Raw genomic sequence first — 11,417 nt, forward strand, 5'->3', positions numbered from 1 at the left:
TACCTTTTATAGCGCTATTCCAGTCCCCGGAGCAGAACTATCTTGTTCCGTATTTTAAGGCTTCCTTAGGTATATGTTTCCTGACATCTAGCTCCTTTTCTCACTTCGCCCGTCTATCTCGGTTCAGATGACTCAACTTGGTTCCTTTTTGAAACTACTCGGGAACTCATGTGCCAGCACTGGCAAATTCCCAGCCGTCTTCCTCCAGCTTTGTCTCCCAAAGACAATGTTCTTCTATTTTGCCGTCTTTACCGCACGTCCCCTTCTGCCCAGAGACTTTATGCTGATTCTTTTGCAAAAGACATTAGTGGCGTTGGAAGCGGCCGTTCGGAAGAACAGTTGAATGGTGGTAGCATTGAACAGGACTTTAGCGCTCCTTCTCTCTCGGTCGCGTTTGAATTTTAAACGATGCCAGATGGACGCGCGCGTCCTGCCCATAAAAAAACGGATACGAAGCTGCCATGCTGGCTTGTCAAGTACATCAGCTGGATGTTTTTGAATAGAAGAAATGCGTTCGGAAGCGAGAGTCAAGCTTTGCATAGACTTGCTATTGAGTTAGTACCGTGATCTGACTGAATGCAGACAATGATGCTGAATGTGCCATGCTTTGATTCAACAGTTTTTCGAATAGTAAAATAGACAAATCTATTAGGGAGGTATCGATGGATAGATAAATGGTTGTGTTTAGGCAGTGCGACACATGTCTTAGTTCCTATTATGTGCTGCAGTTTTATCTTTTTATAATCACCTTCTCGATGGTGTAACTGCGGCGAATTTGTTTGCAGTTACCATGGATTTTGCCGCTACACAAACCCGCATGATTTCGAATGATCGTCACAAAGGAAGGAATGCCAAACAGTGTATCAGCAAATTAATCACACAAAAGAACAATATTTCCTATAAAAATGTCCAGAATTGTATATGAAGCCATAAAACACCGACACAATCATTGAATACCAGAATTAATTAGGTGAATACACAGGGAGTGAGTGAGGCTTGCTCTAAACACATGCTGAACGCCGCCATTATCACTACAGGGAATGTTCTTTTTGATATTAACCCGTTAGGAAAAATTGCATCACAAACATAGCTATCACAAGATTCAAACGCCTTTTAGAGTATACGTTGAGATCATCGCTATTCCTGTACTTTTTTTTTTTTTTTCTCTGCAATTACAAAAGATGCCAAAATGGTTACTTTTCCCACTTTTCTTTGAAGAAGGTTTCTCTAGTGTACATGCTGCATGCATGCTTATCGCTAGGGCAATGCGCCAAAATTTACTGCCCTTAACTTACTTAACAGTCAGTAGCGAAGCGTTGCACAACATGGTAGAATGACGAAGCATTTTGTTTGGAAATCGCCGGTCACAAGTCAGCATGGTTAGGGATACAGTGTGCCCAATGTATGATATTGTACTCTAGACAAGAAATTTCCTCTTCAAATCGATTTCTTCGCTAGTTTTAAGTAACAGGAAGAAAGCGGCTTAGTGATTAAATTCGAGCCTCCTAACTGCATCACGTATCGAGGCAACACGGATACTACTACTTCCCATTATTATACATTTCGGACACGTGGATCCAGAGTAATGTAAATAAAATTAGCCAGACCTTGAAAAAAAATTGCAGGAAACGAGATCAATTATGAATTTTCAGTTAGTTGAATATCTTTTATGAGGTCCTGACGCTGTAAAAATAGTTGTAGACAAAAACGAATAAGGTTTTATAGATAATAAATAATATGGCATTTAGACCAATAGGAACTTGAATCGTCAGTTTAAAAGCTAAGTAGAACTGTCACATAGATTTACCAAAAAAATGCTTGTATGTTTACATATTTGTAGCAGTAATCTTCTACCAGAGATTTATCCACCCATCACTAATAAGATGATATGGAAGAGCGAGCCTATTAACGATAACTAATCAATCAGTCAATGAATCAACCGTATCGGACGATCAAGCGCGCCCGTCTAATAGAACACCTCAACTTCGTTCATAGTTACTACCAAGCGATAGCTAGCGTCACACGCATCACTTGATTTGATAAATTTCCTATTGAAATCGGTACCAGTCTAAACAAGAATTGGGCATAACGAATTGGGTCCAATCGATGTAAAAATATCCATTAACACTGACGGCTTTTCCAATTCCAAGCGTTGCCATATCGGGAGGAAATACACACTTTCACTGTAACAAATAGAACTGCCACAATTTGGGCCCTAGCACTTAGCTTGCCATCATTGCGATAATTATAATGTACATGGAATCGCACCCTTAGTAATAAAGCGATGCAACAAATGACTGTCACTTCTAATAAATGCAGCGTAATTAGATTATTTTAGGGAGACGACGGCCCGAGGAGGAAACGGTGCTTGATTTCTGGCGTGCCATAGCACCCTGAGTCTGTAAGGGATGGAGAAGTGGCAGATCGCCGCAGAAAATGATGGTCAAACGAAGGCAAGCTAGTAAGGGTGAGCGAGCAATGCCTTCGTTGTTACTGCAGTATTTACTACTCAATTGCCTCCGCGTCCTGCCCTTGATCCACATCGAAGCCCCCGTATCGCTTTAGTTTGTCCTTCGAAGCTTCAATGCGCTACGTCGCATTAGACGGAATCACGCGACAAAAATACTGTTACTATTACTATTATTGCTGTTACGATGAAATTGACGTAATAAGTTCATCGTGATATAATCGGCCATCCGATTGTCTATTCAGGCCAACTCATTCGTTCAGTGCCTGCGCCTGAATCGCCTTTGTAGCCTCGATTATCTACGCCTTTGCTAATTTTGTTGCTTTGTTGAGGAAGTCTTTGGCTATTGAAGACCTGCGTGCACACATGGGTGGGCGTCCGGTTTACAGACAACATAGGGATGCCCAATAAATATACGGTGGGCGTTGGATTGCCATTTTTTGCTGGCTAGCAAATGAACTAGAATAAATTAACAAATTAAATATGCAGAATGTAAAGATTATTTTGAAGCAATACAGAAATATGGGTTCCTCTCAGGTTCTTGTAATTGTATAGCTAGTTGTTGAAGCAATTTATATCTCATTGTTGCCTTAATTTTCTTACTGTTTTATCTATTACTTATGAGTGCCAAGAGGATTGTATGGCGAGTGATCTAGGTTTTTGATATGATCTCACTTCACTATAGTACAGATATGTTTCACACCTAACTAGTCTATGATATTTCCAGACATATTTTAACATACATTGATTTATTTCGAAATACTCAAGGAATATGAACCTAAAAATCGCTGAGACGTTTCTGTTACACACAGGCATGTACTCTGAAGGACGCTGAATACTCTGTATAATACAAATGAACTATTCGTTATTGCAGCTTTTTAATTTTGTTGTTTTATACTACTCAAATACAAGCATTTTTTTTTGTGAAGAAAAATGATTTCGAAACATTTCTTTGTTAGCGGGAACATAATGTAAGTCAAATCTTGTTCTCGCTCAGAGAAATTGGCACTGAAATAATAACTTTAACTATATGTAAAGTGAGTTATGCTAGTTATTTTTATGCTAGATACTGCTTTGAATACCTGACTCCTACATGTACGAAACGTCTACAGGCGACTTTCAGACTACACCATAATCACTGAACCGGAGATACAAATTAGGCATCCTAACCTAAAAGAGGGATTATTACCGTACTATGTTACCTGTGTTCTGTGTTAATAGCCTGCCGGCATTGCTTAATAGCAAAATCGGTATGAAATAAAAGATGTTTATTATCTCACGCGACGGGTCATTGAATTGCAAATAATCCTAAACAGAAATAACCACTGGTAACCGTTATCTGACGTAAAAATCTTCTGTAGACATATTTATTTTTTAATACACAAGCATTTATGTGCTTATATATATGCGAAATATATGAAGCAAAATATATGTGTGAAAAAAATGTTTAAATCTGATCATTTCGTGCAGTCCTAGTTCCGCTAGTCTACATGTTATTGGTCGTGATATTTAAGGTTGCCGAGGACGAGTAAGCCAGAGGGGTAAACAATATTTCTTGCAAGCTAGCACGTAAAGCAGTTTTTACATAAAAACTTTCAGCGAAATGCTGAAAGTGTCACGCAAGTTTGCTTTTAACCACGAGAAAGTCATGGAATTCTAAGTGGGATTCTTCATCGTGGTTCTTATTTCTCTAAAAGTACGAATTCTGCTTCTGAGCGAAGCACAAACAGCGCTTGCGGAAGCAACTAGCAGAAAAATCGCAAAACGTAGTTTAATGTTTAGTGTCGGAATGGTTATTCGAAAAAGGCCACGGTTGCCTGTTCATCGTTTACTAAATATCCAGGGCCAAAATTTACTGTCAACCAATTTCGATCTCCGTAACATAACAGACTCACCGAACGGTACCGTAACTCAGATTGGAATTAGAAAAAAAATAAACAACTACATTTTAAGAAGTTGTGTAGAGGAAGGTGTTTCAGCCATGAGCGTTTCATCGGTACCATTATATTGAGAAAGTTTATGTTAGAATAGTAAACAACTTATAGGTACAATGCATTTGTTGTCGGATCTAGAACGCCACTTACCCAACTTCCGCAATCTCAATTTACCGTACAGCTATCCCTACAGTCGGTACACCTATTATAGTCCTGTAACGGTTCAGGCTCATATTGTTGAGTAGGCTTCAATTAACAGCAGCCGACTTTTTAAACAATGATGCCGTAAACAATTCCCCTATGACTTTCACTGACAGTATTACCGTGGCAGGTAATTCGTAGAGCTTTCTAAGGACAGCCAGAATGAGTACACGTAAACGATTGTCAAGAAGGACTCATCGTCTGTTGACTTAACTTCACAAGCTCTTTACATTGCATCACATATACATAAACACGTTCCGACACGGCTATTGAGTGAGTTTTCCAGCATCGAAATCTGGCCGCCATACACGAATCTCGCGCGCGTAATCCATTTTCCTTGTACCTATCAGCGGGTTGTCTCGCTCGCCCCCCCTCTCTTAATTAGTTTCGGTAGCATTTCAGTCAGTTTTTGGCCAAAGCAAGATAGCTTGCGTCAAGCAAGAAGCGCAGCAGCGGCGGCAGAAGCGACCAGGGCCTGCCATATTTAAACGATTTGCCTTTCAAATCAAGGAAACGCCCGAGGTGATTGATGCTGATCCTAGATAGCATAGTGATGAATCGAGAGAAAAGGGAGAAAACGTCGCATGCGCACATTCTATACCCTTGCCTTGCTTTGCCTGCCTTCTCTAAACATCAACAGCTTTGGCAAAGTTTATTTCTTACCCTGTTCTGCAGATAATGGTAAGTGTTTGCGATAGATGAAAGGAACTTATCTCGACCTGCATTGGCCAGGCCAGGTTAGGTTAGTTCTGCAGTTCGCTTTTAACCGCCACCATTGCCTTCGCGGGTACACGATCGCGGTTCGTTCCTGAGCGCAGAGATCACGTCGTTTCGGCTATTCGATCTGACAGAGCTCGTGCTACGTTCGAGCGAGACACTGACCTCTGGCTCGCTGATTAAGCCCGTTCGAAGTACAAGTGGAAATTAGGCTGACACCACTGGACAAAGTAGAGAGATTTGGGTTGGGAAGACACTTAACCGCGTTGTACAATATATTGCATAGATGCACATATTCGGCCAGTGTGTGTATACAGCATCGATATTCGGAGCAAAAATGAGCTGTTCCTAAATCACGTCTGGGTCTGACTTGAAAATACATTCTTGTCTGATACACACACTCTGAATAGTTGCTGTCCTTATACTGCCTACTCCGAATATATAATTCTAAAGTGTTCACTAGACTTTTGTTATCTTTTTTGAATGGAAGACCTGTATGCGATTGCTAAAATTAATGCGATTGATTAAAAAGATAAATTAAATAAAAAGTATAAATAGATGGTCGTAATGTATTGCTAAGCATTTAGGGGCTTCACAAATAATCCAATTCGTATGCTAATCTGCTGATGTGGCAAAACTGGCAGACCTTTAGTAAAAAACAATAGTCTAATAAGATAAAAAAAAAAAAGGACAATACAAAGTTTCGAAAAATGAAGGAACAAAAAGAGAAAGCGCAGTTTGGTATATTGGGGTCGGCCTTTAGTTTAGTGTTGAATATAATGAAGAGTACTATTACTTCATCTTACTCAAATATTAATGTATTATCACTATAATGCGACGGAAATATTAGTTTAACTTGTACAGACTGTACACGAGCTATCCACGTCTGTATTCCTATAAATAACTTAGCGCTCTCAACCTGTAAGTCCTTTAGGCACGTGGTGCTTCTCGATTGTCAGTCCTACAAGGTTTGCTGCTATTAGTCTGTACCTACAATGTTACCGATCAACCATTGGAACTCTGGGACACCTATTCAATTTTCCCAAGTCCGACCTTTTTTTTGGGCTGTTGTGTTTGCTGATGCACATGAGCATGCGTTTCGACATTTGCTACAACCGTTATGCTAAGAAATTGTTTCTTTTGTGGCAACTTCCTCTACACTCAAAGGCACTATCAGAGATCTTAATCTTTCAGCTTATCCGACCTTCGGACATATATATACATATGTACATAAGAACTTCTTCTATGTCAAGTCTAGGCAAAGTAATATACACAAATCCAGTCGTTTTAAAGCTTTTGACGAGAAGATTGCAGAGATTCTGACGCACGGAGTTGAATCAGAGCTCGCTGCAATAGCGAAATGTTGGACTTGTATAGCACTGAGTCGTCTAGATACAAGATGACCTCGACTAACTTTCCATATACAATTGTCGTGGCTCAGAGGGGCAATTAAGCCCACTCTGGTTCTCCATCTTGCTGAAGGGCCTCCCCGGTCAAATAGAGACACCCAGTCAAAATCATTCCTCATCAGAAATTTCCCCATTGAAAGCCCGTGATATTGACCAATATTTGCCTGTTTCATAGTATTATTCGGCGATTCGTGGAAAGGATGTTATTGGGATGTTCCTATCTTGTTGCATTTTGTTATTGCCCACTTTGCGGCTTCCCCGTTTGCTCAGCGGCATCACCCCTTGTATTGCCATCGATTATACGGTGGATCCAGCGGTGCCTTTGCGGTCCGCCTATATTTTGGCCTGACACCATTACTCACGTTAACGAAATTATTTGCTTGAATAGTTTTGTATTTTCTAGTGATCAGAAAGATTACTTGGCAACTACTACCTCATCGAAGACTCGCACATGATGATACCCACTTAATTATCATTGAGAAATCACAAACGTTAGAACATGGTAATAAAGGTACTTTCAACCCGTAGCAGTTCTGTAGTTTGCGTCATTCTGAACATGAGGCTAATCGTTTGCTGTTTGTCGTTTAGCGCATGCGGTGGTTCGTTCATCCATGGATGCGGGCAGGCTGCACACAGTAAAAAACGTCGTAGAAAAGTATTTTCTTTGCCGTCAAACAGCTTTCCTTGACTGTAAATCATATTCAAGCGCCTACTTAAGATTGGCGCAGTGATTGACCGAACGCTTCAGGACGAAGGGAACTATAGGGTAACAATGATCTCCGAACATGTGACAAAGCCTGTGAAACTCAAACAAAAAAGAAGTAAAAAAGATTTCACTTTATTGGGTATTTTACTTAGTAAACGATAGCTAGAGCTCTATATCATATCATTAAGGAAAATATCTGAAAGTGAGGACTCGCTGAGGAATATATACAGCAACTGTTTCCAACTTGCGGTGATTTCAATCGAACTTATGTGCTTAGATTACCAAATAGAGATTTTATTACATAGACCTCACAGTGATTTCATGACTTTTTTCTATTGCGTAAGATCGAAACGCCGACCTCGGTTTTGATCTCTTCCTTTTTAATATTCTTCTATAATACCTAACAGGGTCAGTATTGGTCAATCCAATTCTGTTTATTTCAATAATGTTGCATAATTAGTTTTTGCTCTTCCTCAGGATTTTTCGACTTAAGTAAAAGTCCTGCTGCATTTCTTCGTAAGCGACTGTGTCTGGTGTTTACGAAACCTATAGTGCAATTTTATAAGAAAAGGGATACATAAACTGTAGCGTCCTTATTTTGACCTTGTCAGTAATTGGTGCATTAATTAAAGAGAATAGATTGCTTTTAAAAACGAATTAGCTGTGCAAAAACTGGTAAAGGCCGTCTCTCTTTAGCCACTAGCACAGGTTCCCTTCTAAGACCGAAATGAGCTGCTTTTATTGCGGTAGATAATTAAAGAAATGTACTTCTAGTACGAGTCTAGAATATGATTTTATAATATGATTGCGTGCGTTTATGTACATTTTCTGCCTGTTTGATTCAAACCCTCTCACATATACTTATAAACCCGACAAATAGACTATTAATCAGAGAAACAATATCTGTATAGAACGAGCTATTGGGCACAGGGAGTTTTCTAAACCATGCGGGTCTTTTCTGCAAGTTTAGCTAATCTGCACGGTGTTCTATATTCCTGTACTCAGCTGCAGCCAAATGCTAGCGATCTCAGTCGAAGGATACAAAGCGAAACAACAGAGATGCTCGATGTTTGATACGATCACTGAAATCGGTAACATAATAATAATAATAATAATAAATGTATTTCGCGATCGAATCATTAAAATGGTGTCCCAACAGCGCTATAGAAATATTAAACGACTTACGCAAGTCCAGTTTTGAAAAACAACAAAGCGTTCTGTCCTTGGTGCTCGGGTCATCACTGCTATTATCAGTACTCATTATACTACTATAGCGTGTACAGTACGTTGCCGTTACTGAATTATTATTACGGAAAGAATCCGACTTTCGGTAAGGGCAGATAGCTGGGACGATCAATAAATGACTCACACATCAAACGCACAATGAGGCATATAATGCAGGCCTTTCGCAGAGGTATATCCAGGAGCTCAGATTTCCCTCTTTGTTCGCCACCTGGTTAACTATCTGGGACATACATGTTTCGACCCTTCCCCCCCCCCCCCCCGACGTCGCCATTTTTTTAAAGCGTTTGATTTTACCGCAGTCGCCATTTCGCTAATTAGTGTACATTGATAAAGTTGACTCTCGGAACCTTGCGTTTGCATTTCTAAATTAAAGTCTAATTTATGGTTCTCTGCATCTTGTGCGCTGTATAGCGATGCCGGAATGACGAGGACAACATTCAATAGCATTGCAAAATCCATGGCGAAACTGAACGTTGGGGAACTATTGTGTCTTCAAGGCATTGTACAGCAACTTCAGAGCGAATTTCAGACAGATAACATGTCGATGATACTTGAGCTGCTGCTATTGATGTCTCGACCGCCCCTACAGCCAACAGCGTCTAAATGCTCGTCAGCTGAGTAGATCATGTAAATCTGCGCTTCAGCCATAAGTTTGGGACGACGACCAGTTCGTTCTGAAGTGTTGCAAATAGTGTGATCACCATAGGTTACAACGAGCACTTACAGAATGGCGGTACAGGCATTAATGTGATGTACCGATTCTAGAATAAAACTAGTACGAAAACCGATATCTAGGGATAGACTTATTTGAACGGGTGTCAGTCAAAAGACACCAAATACGCTGATGGTGTTGTAAATGGAAAATGCCGTAAATGGAAAGGCGGTATAAGCTACACAAAAAAAACAAGCGCATAATTTTAATCCTACCATGGGCTCTTTGAAAATGCCCCATGCACGTATGTTCTTAGGGCATTTGAACGCAAAATTGACAAGCCAGGGCTAATACCTGCTAAGAAACTTGTCATCGCTGTGACACGAAATACATCTCATGACTTTTCCAAATACGACTATGACTTCTGCCATTCATGCCAACTTGTAATCACAAAAGAAGCGACTAAAATGAAAGCTGAAATTGTTACCATATATCCGTCACTAATTGACAACTTAGGATATTACCACGGACAAACAGTTCAGCGTATAAACAGGTGATGTATATGTATATAACTCGTTTACATGGGACGTGTAGCAGACCTGATTACAAAACCCAGGTACTTAACTCCTGGAACCTTCCGGAGCAGACTATGCAGCCGTATTCAAACGTTATGCCTAATGTTTTCTGAAGTGCTGACTTTCAAGACTTACTAGTGTTGACGAGCATCTGGCCTATTTCTCGCAAGCATAGTTGAACCTTAAGATAAGCCCTAAAAGTGCCGCACTTCTGTCCAAATAAATGTTTCAAATTCATTATCCGGTGCTATCGCTAAAGCATTGCTTTAAGATGTGGCCCTATTGTGTAAACTTTGTAGCGTTCAACTTGACAGCGCAGTAGCTCTCCGATAGCATAGTGTGTTTCGTAATATATTTCACCCTTATAATAAATATTGCGCTGGCCGTTCTAACGTTCTCATGCGTTGTATATGTTGCAGAAAAATAGAAAGGGCGCTCGAGGCCCGGATAGTCTGTTTAATTTGTCAGTCAATATACAAAATTATGATGGCATAGAGAAAACGCAAAACATAAAAATAGCATGTCCAAAAATAGGAGGACGTGCTTTCAAGATGGCCGCCCAGACTACGTACAAATAAAGAAAGCTGAACGACATCCTGGACCTATATTTGCGATCGGTTTACAGTGTCTTTCCCTACACACATTTAATTTGCGAACCTTCTACTAATCGTCCTGGCCACCTGCCTCGGTCGATTGCTCGAAACGTCACACGCTATAGTTCACCATTATAGAGAAACGAAAATTAAATAATGATAGCGCAGTGTTTGTATGCTCCTAGTTTAAGCAGAGGGGATTATCGTTACGGTCATTAAACTACCAAAAATAAGACGATTATTTGCCTTCGAAAACTAGAAGGGTTTAACAACTCCACACTCTGTACGTAGAGTCTTAATGATTCTGTGCCCAAATATAGCGATGCTATGTTACCTTTGATGACTGGAGTTCAGTGGATTTTATGGATCGTTTATCTTGGGATGATGAAAAACACTGAGGCATCTATCCCTGCGGGTCATAGCTGCTGACTGCGATCGCCATTCAACAGCTACAAGAAGAATTCGGGAACAGTAAGAAGTTCAAATACACCAAGCAGAAAAAAGACCAGTTCCAGCCAGAAAACTTTAATCAAGAAGTCTGTTTTCCCGATTTATCGATGAATACAGGGGACAGAATTGATGTCGAGTAGGTGTCTCAAAAATGGAGTCCCAATCTAGACGGTGGGGAAGAACTATTATATGCATTTAAAATTAGGACACTCGAGTCAAGCCTCTTTTGAGTAGGCAAAAAAAATGGGTTGTATCTGTGTTCCATCCGCGGTAAAAACTGACTCGAGAGGCTCAATTAAGTTTATAATACCTCAATAAACGCGAATGACCCAGAAAAGCAGCGGTCTTAATTATCATAAGATGAGGGAGGATATTCTGAGAAATGAATCTCTAAGTGAATGTAACGCATTTTATGTCTAAAAGTTCATCGAAATGGCGAAATATAACCAGAGAAACTCGCTGCATTTT

The sequence above is a fragment of the Varroa jacobsoni genome, unplaced genomic scaffold (genome assembly GCF_002532875.2).
Source record: "Varroa jacobsoni isolate VJ856 unplaced genomic scaffold, vjacob_1.0 scaffold_991, whole genome shotgun sequence".
NCBI classification, from domain to species: domain Eukaryota; kingdom Metazoa; phylum Arthropoda; class Arachnida; order Mesostigmata; family Varroidae; genus Varroa; species Varroa jacobsoni.